We start from the raw sequence: 12,622 nt of genomic DNA on the forward strand, positions 1-12,622 counted from the left end.
TAAAATACTTTATGTGAAAAAAAGAAGCAATCTGATGAATCAATAATTTCTGATAAGGTTATTTTAGTTCCATGAAATCTGAAGTCCTTTTTAAAGATGGTCTGCATTCTTGGGGTGCCCAGCTGGCTCAATTGGTTAAGAATCTGACTCTTGATTTGGGCTCGGCTCATGACCTCACAGTTCATGGGTTTGAGCCCCACTTCTAATTAGTGCACAGCCTGCCTGGGATTCTCTCTCTCCCTCTGTCTCTGTGTACTCCACTTGCTCTCTCTCTCTCAAAATAAATAAATAAACTTAATTTTTAAAAAATAATAAACAAAACAAAAATGGTCCACACCCTTGAGGAGTTCAAGTTTAGCAACATATAAAATATATAAGTACTTAAAATTTATTATCATATTTATTACTGTCTACATATATAGGACAAGGGAATGAATACTGAAGCTTATTTGAGATCAGTAAGGCTTCATAGAGACAGAACTAATATATGAATAAATGAAATATGATAAGATATTAATCTAATAAATCCGCTATGTGCAAAACAACATGTAGAAGAACACAGAGAAACAAAGTAATATAATGTATTCAGAGGATGTGAATTTGGCATTTCTAGTTATCAGGAAGGGAAGGACTGGATGGATGAGTATGAGACTGCAGGGCAACTATATCATAAGATGAGTAGTAAGTTGTAAGATCCTTAGAGTTTTATTATTTAGAGGAGAAAACAGCTTAGAAAAATTTCTATGTCAGCTATTCAAGATAGGATAGTTCACACTACTAGTATAGAAGAGGAATTCACTAGCAGTGAGCCAGTAGACACAAAACTTAAAAAGTTATTTTCAGTTTAAATGATAAATTCAATAATTACTAACCTAAGAGAGAGGTGGTAAAGATGAAGTAGGACAGATTGAAAGCCATTTCGGTATGATTTAATGATTAAATTAATGCATATATAGTGAGAATGGGAGAGTCAAATTAATTTGAAGGAATAAGGCTTTGGGGAGAAAGAGGATAATAGATTCAATCTGAGCATGTTGAATTTGAAGTTCCCATGGAGTACACAGGTTATATAAATTCAGTGGAAAATCATATATACAAGTTGTGACCTTGGAGAAAAGGACATGGCCATAATAGTATATTGGTGGCTATCATATTCAAGGTCACAAGAGGAAACCTAGGACACACTCAATAATAATTGGAATAATTTCAGGAGGGTGCATTTATAAAGAGATGGATTGAAAAAGTATGTGCAGGGTAAAGGAAACCAAAGGGATATGGAAGGAATATGTTACTAACAGCAATAAAGCTATTACATCCTTTAGCTCTAAATAGATGAGAGAAAGTATATATCACCTAAAGCCAGATGTAAAGATATACAAGGGTGCAGGTGGCCATCAAACAGTGCCCGTATGTTGAGGGGCACAGTCAGCCTGAGAGGAGATTATTATATGAAGGGAATACATAAATGGACCTGACTCACTTCCTTCTCTCTATGCTGGTGATCTCCATTGGCCAAAGCTGGTCAAAGGAAGACATACTGCTTGGAAGCTCATTGATATAGGACCTAAAGGTCTGCTTCTCAGGGCACAGAGCAAAGTGAGAGGGCCAGGAGTTAATTTGGAGTAAGCAGTAGGAGATAACCATCACAGAAGCACCAAGGAATGCTTACCTCAGACAGAGTGTGCCAAACTAGTGATGAGAGTCTCTGAGAGAAGAAAAGTGGGTAAAATCAGCACTGACAATAAAATGAAAGGAATTGATACAGTGGTTGTTATAGGATTGCTTAATGTTAGGCCACTCATGGAAAGTCAAACTGGTCATAATATAAAATATGGAGAGGTCAGCAAACAAGAAAAGGAGACCAGGACTATAATAGTTCTAGTGGAGTGGTATGAAAATAGTGATATTGCAATGGATTAAGAAGTGAAATGAAATAAGGAAGTTAAAGGCAGTAAATATAGATTCCTTTTTAAAAGTTTGTGAATTAAGAAAGAATGATGGTTAGAGGGGCATCCTTAAAGAAATGTTTAAAGGCTATGAGATTTATCTAACATTTTAATGTTATAGTTTTAGACTCAGGAATACTAGGATTATATACTTCAGGAAGGTAGCAGTGTCCATAGTAACACAAGATCAATAATACAACCCTCAGCAGGCAATGAACAACTACAACATGTGTCTCATTCTCTTGGTTCTCAAACTGTGTGTGCTAGAACCTGGACAAGGGAGTATGTGAAATATTAACTGAAGATGTTCTCAACCTGGTTTCTAGGCCACAGTTCTAACTTTACTGATCTTGATGTTAAATGGAAGCATATTTCTGTGGATATATCCATTGCTGAGAAAAGAGAATCCCAAATGTTTTTAAGTACTAGGTTTCAGGTGATATCATTGAGTGATGAGACATCACAGATTGCAGAGATTTTAATAGACAGCAGGTTTCTTTCTTCCTTCTTCAACTCATACTATGTATATACATAATACCTTTATACTAGGAAGTATAATTAGTGTTGAGCAGTGGTTCTCAGTGGAGTGTTGTTTTCATCCCTTAGGGGGCATTTGGCAATGTCTGGAGACGAACTTGGTTGTCATAATTCAGCATGTGCTATTATCATGTAGTGCACAAAAGCCAAGAATTCTGCTAAGCATCCTATAATGCCCAGGACACCCACACCTACAATAAAAATTTATGCAATCCAAATGTTAATAGTGGGGCTGGTGTCAAGTTCTGAGAAAGGAGAGGAAAAATACAAAAGAAATTAATCCTGTCCCTATTCGGTGATTCCTCAAAAGGAAGAAGTAGATATGCTAGAATTCCTTATGAAGGTATGGTGTTTCAGAACTAGAAGAAACTGGGGTGTTATTTTATAACTGACTTTGTGAGTAGCAACCCATAAAGATGTCCTACCATGCTGAAGTTTGGATGGGGGAAAAAGAAATATGGCAGCACGGTGAGGAGTTCTGGACATAGCATGGCTTCCAGATCCTCACCTGATTTCCCACTCCACTAGAGTAGCATGGAAGTGATGCAAAATTCCTATAGACCCAGGGAGGCTGAGCTTTAGGGCCATGTGGTTGTTAGTAACTAAATACAACATAGAGACTTTTATAAGTCTCCGTAAGGTAAGTGGTGCAAAGTTGCCAGCTGAACTTGTGGAAAGCTGAGGTGACTGTGCTCTCAAAGGGAGCAGCAAACACCATTGTTCTTCTCCATAAATGATCATCCCAGATCTGACAGCTGCTTGCCACCAAAGACTTCTGCCATAAACAGTTCATGCCCCGTCCTAGCTGAAGGTCCCTGCGGGAGCTGAGTGAGCTTCTGGGAGGAAGCAGTCAGGGCCCAAGTGAGGCAATTAAGATGGCTTTGTGAACACTTTGAGGTGGAAGTTAAACAAGATGGTAACTACTTGAAACAAACTAGGACAAGAGAGTGAAAATCTCAGGTGGACTCTATAAAGATTTCTGCATGAAGTGGGGGGATCAGAAACTTGGACTGAGTTGAAAAATGTCAATTTTAGGACATCTTAATTTTATTGACTTATACTGCTGATATTCCAGATACGCTGCACATTTAAACATTAATATTGGTTGTTCAGTTGTTACATTTCTCTTATTTAGGAATTGATTCTCTCACCCCACGCCTTTTAAACAGGATTCAAGATTATATATGAAAGTATTTTACATTTATATTGTGCTTATACTGATTTCCGAAATCAGGCTATGCTGATTTCGTTATACATACCATAATTTTCTGTCACAATAAATATAGTGATTAAACTATTTTATGATTATTTCTTGACAATTGGCTATAATAGAGTTAATCCATGAATGTTTTTGTAATACTATAAAACTAGTACTCAATTTAAAGAAAAGCATCAGGAAATGATGGCTCTATAAAAGCAGTATCACTGGGCCACCTAGGTTTTAGAAGAATATCACTAGGGATACAGTTATATTAAAGAATAAAAAATAGCTTTATTTTATGAAGAATTGCTAAGTAAATGGATTTTTTGGGGGTAAAATCTCCAAAAATAAATCTTTGTGTCTAAAGTAGCTATTTTAAAAGATTGTAAGAAGCTTACAGAAATACCATGGTATTACTTAAATAAATTCAGGAAGAAATCCTAATGGCAAGAAAAACTTTATCTTCCCCTTCTCCAATTTATTTTCTTATTTCCTTTTAGGAATGCCTTATTCATGTATAAACTTTCTGAATGCATACAAGTGGCCCTGTTAGCAGTCTCCTGATCATCCTTGACAGTGGAAGTTTCCAGTTGCCCTTTTGGTCCTGCCCTGGTCACTAGGACACTCACCTTCTACTACCTGAGACCCCCTACCCCTGCCTCTTGGCACTCCTCATCCTGCACACTAAAGCATTTCCCCATTACTGTTTTTCAATGATACATCTCATTGTCAGGCTTAGAGAGTAAGGGCTGGGAAGGAGGGCAAGAGTTTAGGAAATGTGGGATAGACACTAATGAGTTATTCAGATTGATAGAGTAGCTGTAAATCTCAAACGGGCACCCCCATCTCAGCTCTGCCACTGCAAAAAGTAAACTATTCTTTAGCTTAATTGTAGAAATTTCCTGGGTTTCAGTCAATTACATGAGCCAAAAATTTTGGGATTTAGGCCTTTGCTCATTGTTTTTCTTTGAACTATCCAGTGCCATCAGAAACATCTGCTCAGTCTGCAGTCCTTGAATGCATCCTTCCTGGCATTCTGTCCTTATGGTAGTTGCTCAGTTTCTCAATGCCTTCAATGAGCTCTTTTTCCCCAGATTACTAAGGTAACATGTGAATCATAGATATGCCATGTCATGCTGTGTGTTAAGGTTATTCTCCTAGAATACTAGGTAACGTTTTGGGTTGTTTGTTTTCAGCACTAATTAAGGAAGATGAATAATTCTAAATTTGATCTTATTTACCAAGATTGTTTAAGGTTAGATCACTGTGGTACAGCTCTGGATGCCCAATGTAGCATCATGGTAGCCCCTCCAGTGTTATCTCTGCAAGCATACAAGTGGTATCATTTTCCCCCCACCAGTCAGAATTCTTTATTCCAGAAACCACAAATTATTTTTTTTGTGATTTTGAACTGTATAAGAAATTATTTGAAAAAAATAAACAAATATAACAGGAAAGCTACAGAAATAGGCTCAGATAAACTCAGAAAACCTAACTGGCTAGAAGCCTAGCCAAGGTCATCTCAGGAAATATCTGTGGGGAGAGGGCCCAAGGCTGCCATGACTGGATACTGGATTTGACCACTGGCTCTGCTATGCCTAGACCATGGAGGCTGCTATTGGCAGCACCTGGCTACTTCCCCTAGACAAAATTAATTCTAACATCGCTCTACTTGCCTGGCATGAGCACCTAACTGATGAAGCATAGCTTCCAGCAATCAGAGAAAACACATGTCTAATTTTAAAGCTTCTTTATTGGATGGTGGTCCTCAAATTTTACAGAGTTAATACATTGGTAAATTTCCCCAAATAAAAATAAGGACCATGGGCTAGAAATGTTCTGGTGCTTTTTCAGATTTACTCTCCTTCCTTTTGTACCCTGCTCTATTCTATGCCTTTATGCTAACTTGTGCAGACTCCATCAACTCATCCTCTTATTGTATGGCTTCCATTGAGGTACCCAAAGGAAAGCCCAGGCAAGGAACCAGAGGGGGAGAGAGATACGAGGGTCTTTCTTTCTTTCTTTTTCTCATGGAAGGGTCTCCATGGGCTGGCTATATCATTTGACAGAAGTATTAGCTTCTGTAGGAATCTTCTCCGGTTTTTTCTATCTTTCTGGGTCACTGGGATCCTATAACTCTTCCCTTTGCTCCCTCAAACTTATGGATGGTGATGGTGTGAGAGAGTGCACTGTTCCTTGTGGTTTTCTTATACACTACCCTCATTTTAGTAAATTACCCCTTAATTAAATCCTCCTCAAATTATCATAATTTAGATGTGCCATCTGTTTCTGACTGGGATCCCAACTTATATAGGCACACTCAAAAATGTCAAGCATCTTCTTTCAAGTTGTTTCTCCCTGTGGCCTCAAGCAGAGCTGTCCTGTAAGGAACACCACATACCTCCTCTCTGTTTTCCCCATTGTGATCCTTTTCTGCTTTCTGAAAGTAGACACCCTTTCAAGAAAAAGAGGTAATTTCAGGGCTATTTTATTGTAATAGCTACGTGAAAGGACTTAGAGAAGGAAATCCCAAAGCAAATGATGTGAAACAGAGAAAACTGGGACAAAAACTATTGTGTTGAAGAGTGGAGTGTTTTGGCCCTTGAACTCCCAATAAGGACACAAACTGATCATACTAAACTTTTACATGACTCTTTTACTTATAAAGTGGCACCTTACATGTGGGTATGGATATGGGCATTGGAAAGTTAGGGTAAGGGAAAGGCAGAAAGCAGAGTAGTGGCCATCACTTACTGTTAAGCATTACATGAAATAGCACATCATAATCTGCTTATTTGCTACAGGCTATTATGTTGGAATGAGTCACATAGCCAGTCATGTAGCCAGTTAATGACGGATTGACCTTTCTCTATATAAAATCAACATATTTTTAAAATGATGGATTTAGGAATATCTCTGGATGTTTAGTTTTTAAAGAGATTTGTGATTTTTTTCCTGTGTGCCTCAATGCCAGAATTTATTTTCAGTTTGGTAGTTAAATGACACTATTATTTTTGTTTTATGATTTATATTTTGTTATAATGGTTTAATGCATAATTCTTTCCAAGTACGACCTACTTTTGTACAAGTATATCAAGAGTTTAGGCTAAAGGAATAAAAACAAATGGGGTGATTTCAGACACCAGAACATGAGGATAGTTGATAAAAATATATTTAGAGAAAGTTGTTCTTGGGTGCTTTTCATCACAATATATAGACATAATTCGCTATTTTGCTTTGGCATGTGGCTAGAAGTAGATAATCATAACCTTCCTAATTTTATGAGAAAAGAAACAGATGTAGCCCATCCCCCACCTATATCCCTTCCATGCACATATCTAGACCCTGCAGGCTGCTTCTGAGGGCTTTGGTATAGCTGTGGGGACATTCTTGCTCCCTGCACAGGGCCAGCTGAAAGGGCAAATAAATACCCCAGCAATGACAGAAAGAGACTTAGTGGGTAAATACCTCAGCTTTTCCACCCCTTGATTGTGATCATATAATCTCCCCAAGCCCTAATAGGATGGAGCCTACTTGCCCAAATTGATACCTAGTCTGATAACCCACCTTTTATTGGTTTCCTTGTCCTTCCTGTCATACTGTCCCCCTCCCTGAGTGGTGCTTCCTGGGATCACCTCTCCAATAAAGTACCTATATTTGAATCCTTGTCTCAGCAATGGCCTCTGGAATCCAAATAGACAATTGATGCCAAAAATGGTTATAGGAGAAGACCCTCAAGACTAAATACTGAAACTGGATTAGTCACCAGCCATATGGAAACAAGAACCCTATAACTGGTGGTAAGTTGTGGTGTTATAAATATCTCTTATGCTAAGAGTCTGTGGCGAGTTGGAATTGGTTACTGGGAAATGAGATGCCTGAGTTCAGGCAACACTTCTAGCTATTGGGAAATACGGGTAATGGTATTGGTTGGCATATGACAACTGCAATGAAGCCTTGTAGGATAAAAGTGACAGGCTTGAAGCAGCCAAAAATCAGCTTAACTTGGTTTGATACAAAGACCTTTTCTTACAAGAGGGGAGGGCAAACTCCTGGCAGAAGTACATAGTGAGCTGAATCATATTCCTGGCAAGGCTCCTAAACTGATGTTAGGGCCCTGCTGGGGAAGGAATAGACTCCAGTACATGGGATAAGAATGTTTTGGTGGATACTTTAGGAGGAAAGAGATTCTTTACTAAATGAGTTACAGAATCAGTATATTATATATGGTAGAAAGAACTGGGAAAATGTGCTTGAAAATGAATGGTAAACTGGCTAGACCATGGTAGAGAGTAGGGAGAGGAATTTAAGATAGGAAAAGGCACTTTATTGATATGGGGTATTCTCCTGAGATTCAACATTAGAGCCCTAGAACTTTCTTGGAAGGAATTTCTTAGAAAATATTAAAGAAGGGATGAATAGTCTTAGTAATGTGGGTGTGTTATAATGACTCTACTATGTACTACTAGAGAGTAAACCAGTTGACTGTGTTCTCAGGCGGACTTAGAGAGTAGTTTTTTTTTTTTTTCTGTAAAGTGATAGAGAATGTGATTGTAAATGGCACATAAATATTGTTGAGAAGTAGAGGTATCTTCTGTAGATCAATTAATGATAGGAATTGGGAATGATGCAATTTGTAATTGCTGAGGCCATATAGCTACCCTTAACTATAAGAGATGTGTATGTAATTCATTAGGGACCTGTCACTTGATGGCAAGTTGCTTGTATTGCACCTCCTATATACTGAGGGAAGGGACAATTCATCCTTATTGGTATGTAAGTATCTCTAATTTGAGTCTACTTTTCTACCTGCAATGCCTCAACCAGCTCCAATGTCTAAAGATTTGAGATTGCAATACCACTGCCTTCAATCTAAGGCAAAGGAGTTATGACATTAAACACTTAACCACAGGATTTGCTTATTCCACCATAGACTGTACCCTTCAGAAGCTGCCAGCCAGCCAGAACTTTAGCTGAGTCTCGAAGAAGCTATTCCAAAGTTCTATTCATATATTTCTGATAATGGATAATGTTCTGTTACTGATTTCTTTTGCTTCTCTGCTTCACATCTTCACTCCTCACTGATGTTTCCGTGGGATCACATCAGTAATAAAACACTTGCACTTGAATCCAAGTCTCAGAATTTGCCTCTGTGAAATCCCAAATTGAGAAATATATCTGACCTAAAAGATAGATAACTAAATGATGTATTATTTCTGTCAGTTAGGTATGAGTTCAGCTTCAAGTAATAGAAACCATATAATTTAAAGCTTAAATACCCAAAGAATTGTATAACATACTTAAAATTTGGAGATCTTCAATCCAAGACTGGTACAGACTCTCAGATATGCCAACAGGACCCAGGATCTTTCTCAGGTGTTCACATATACACCTTATTGTCCTATGTCACAAAAAGGCTGTGACATCATGTGCTGTAACATAGGCCTTTTAGAGGAAAAGATAGAATCAGCAGATATCTACTTAAAATTTTTCAGTGGGAACAGTGAAAACATGGATACCTCTAGCAGCAAAAAAGTTCGGGAAGTGGTTTGAGTAGTTGAGTTTTTGCAGCCTTTATAATAAAAGCATGAGAGGAAAAGATGAAAAGGGAAGTTCAATCAATCAATCCATAGTGTTACTATATGAATAGGCAAACAGAATTAAAAAGAAAACTGACCTAGGTTTTAATATAATTTTTTCCATTTTCCTAAATAAATAAATAATTGGGTAAAATGTTAAACTATAATATGCCCTAGGGTGTTTTAATTGTGAAAGCACTTAAAATAATTCACTAAATTTTGTTGTCAGGTTTTCACATACTCTATTTATTAATTTGAAAAATATATATTAAGTCCCTATGAACTGACTTCCATGAGCACCACAGACAAGATTTCTCTTCTTCTTTAGTTTCTGTTCTATGTATAAACTCATTCAAACTGCCTGGTTGCAACAGAGTTACTGATAAGAATTATTTACTGGGGGGCGGGAGGCATAAAAATTCATTAAAATTTGCAAGAATTTTAAAGTTCTAATTCTAAAGACACTTCTGTCCTCTTACTAATTAAAACATCAAAATTGACTTTTCTGATTCTTAAAGCTTTGTCAAGAATTTCCAAATAGTTTCGGATGCCTATTTCCAAATTTTTCGGATACAAAGACATTCAGAATCTTTAGCCTCAAAAAATGTAAATTGTTGAACTTTCAAAAAAGTACAAAATATAAAAACTGTAGAACAGAATATACCTGATTTGCTCATAACCCTGAGTTATTGACAGCATTCCTCATAGGTGACTATTTACTATTACTTGCATATTTGCTCTGTAGACTCACGCCTTTGACTAAAGAGTCACAGATGAGAGCTGACACTAAAATCTGGAGCATTCAATTATTTTTCTTGTTTTGTGGCAGCAAATGATTTTTCTCTGCCAATTTTGTCTGTTAGGCTAACGATCTTACATATTTTTAATCGCCATTTCTATTTGCACTCATATATTTTCACACCTCCTATAAGTAATATAACAGCAAGATTTTTATCACCACAACTGGTGGACACCTGGGTCATTCTATTGGCCATTTAGGGAAATGTTCCCAAGCTGTAACAAAGCCATTTCTATGTACTCGTTCACTCTACCCTTCGGTTTCTCTGAAAACTGTTTTCGTAGTAAAAAAAAAAATCCAGAAAAAAATCTTTCATTTTTATTTTAAGGCCAAAACATAAAATTATAAATAATATATATGTACAAAATTTGCAGTGATCTTTATTTTAGCAAGCACAGTATTTACCCTAATTGTATCAGTAGAATAGTTTAGGTAAAATATATGTTATTATTATTTATAAATATTATTTCTGGAAGTTTAACTTAAAATTCAGCTTTATTAAGTCATAATTGATATATAAAGTTGTAACATAATTAAAATGTATGTAGTGGTGATTTGATATACCTAGACATTGTGAAAAGATTCCTCCATCTAGTTAATTAATGTATCTTATCACCTCACATATTTATCTTTCTTTGTTGCTGTAGTTGAGAACATTTAAGTTCTACTTTCAGCAAATTTGTTATATAATGATGTGTTATCAACTATAGTCACCATGTTTATATTAGTCTTTGTACTTTATTTATATTACAGCTGAAAATTTGTACCTTTTCACCAACCTCTTCCTATTCACTCCCCCTTCTCCAGGCCCTGGCAACCAACTACCAACTAATTTTCTACTATTTCTATGAGTTTGACCTTTTTTTTTTTTTTAAGATTCCACATATAAGGGATATCATGCAGTATTAGTCATCTCTGTCTGGTTTACTTCACTTAGCATAATGCACTCAAGTTTGATGCCTGTTGTGGTAAATCGCAGTATTTCCTCCTTTCTCATTGCCAATTAATATTCCCTTGTGTTTCTACATATACATGTATACATGTGTTTCTACATATACATACCAAGTTTTCTTTCCGTTCATCCATTGACATTTAGATTATTTCCATGTTTTGACTATTATGAATAATGCTACAACAAACATGAGAGTGCAAATATCTTATCAATATCTTGTTTTCATTTCCTTTGGATATATACCCAGAAGTGAAATTGCACTATCATATGGTAATTCTATTTTCAATTTTTTGAAGAGTATCCATACTGTTTTCCAGAGTGGTTGTACCAATTTACATTCCCATCAATAGTACACATTTCCCTTTTGTCTACATTCTTGCCAATTCTTATCTCTTGTCTTTCTCACGTTGGCCATCTAATGAGTGTGAAGTGATATCTCATGGTCATTTTGATTTACATTTCCTTGATAATTAGTGTTGTTGAACTCTTTTCCATTCAACTATTTTTTTAAAATTTTTAAATGTTTTTTATTTATTTTTGAGAGACAGAGAGAGACAGCATCGGCAGGGGAGGGTCAGAGAGAGGGAGGTACAGAATCTGAAGCAGCTCCAGGCTCTGAGCCAGCTGTCAGCACTGAGCCCGATGCGGGGCTCGAGCCCCCCAACCGTGAGATGATGACCTGCCCTGAACCCAGACATTTAACCGACTGAACCACCCAGATGCCCCTTTCATTCAACTATTGACCATTTGTATGTCTTCTTTGAAAAAAAAAAAAGTCTATTCAGTTCCTTTGCTGCTTTTTAACTGGGTTTTATTGTTTTGTTATTTAGGTATATGGCTCATTTCTTTAATATATATTTTGGATATTAATTTCTTGCCAGTTATATGATTTGCAAATATTTTTCCCATTCAATAGATTCACTTTTTTTTTTCTGTGTGGAGATTTTTTAGCTTGAGGTAGTCTCACTTGTTCATTTTTGCTTTTATTGTCTCTGCTTTTGATATCATATCCAAATGTTATTGCCAAGACTAATATTAAGGAGCTTACCCCCTGTATTTTCTTCTGGAAGTTTTATGGTTTCCAGTCTTAAATTTAAGTCTTTAATTATTTTGAATTTATTTTGTATACGTTGTAAGGTAGGGATTCTTTTGCATGTGGCTGTCCAGTTTTCTCAACACTATTCACTGAAAACACTATTCTTTCCCAATTGTATATTCTTGGCTCCTGTGGTGTAAATTGATTGTCCAAATAGGTATGGGTTTATTGCTGGGCTCTTTAATCCATTTCATTGCTCTATATGTTTGTTTTTATGCTAATACTATATGGTTTTGATTACTATAGTTTTGTAATGATGTTTGAAATCAGGAAGTGTAGTGCCTCCAGCTTTTAAAATATTAAATCATCCTTGCATCCCTGGAATAAATTCCACATGATTATGGTGTCTGAACCTTTTAATGTATTTTTGAATTCAGTTTGCTAATATTTACCAATAACTTTTTGCATATGTGTTTACCCAGGAAATTGGCCTGTAATTTTCTTTTTTTCTGGTGTCCTTCCCTGGTTTTATCAAAGTAATTAATGCTGTCCTCATAAAATGACTTTTGGTT

At 36.4% G+C, this 12,622-nt stretch overlaps 1 long non-coding RNA gene across 1 annotated transcript in view; it reads right to left on the reverse strand.

The window, feature by feature from the left end:
- LOC115291625 overlaps positions 1–9,070 on the reverse strand; it is a 43,813-nt gene extending 34,743 nt beyond the window's left edge. Inside the window, exon 1 of the long non-coding RNA XR_003908593.1 lies at positions 8,985–9,070. This is a non-coding gene — a long non-coding RNA (uncharacterized LOC115291625). The remainder of the gene's footprint in view (positions 1–8,984) is intronic.
- Between the last annotated feature and the right edge of the window lie 3,552 nt (positions 9,071–12,622).

The sequence above is a fragment of the Suricata suricatta genome, chromosome 5 (assembly GCF_006229205.1).
Source record: "Suricata suricatta isolate VVHF042 chromosome 5, meerkat_22Aug2017_6uvM2_HiC, whole genome shotgun sequence".
Classification (NCBI taxonomy): Eukaryota; Metazoa; Chordata; class Mammalia; order Carnivora; family Herpestidae; genus Suricata; species Suricata suricatta.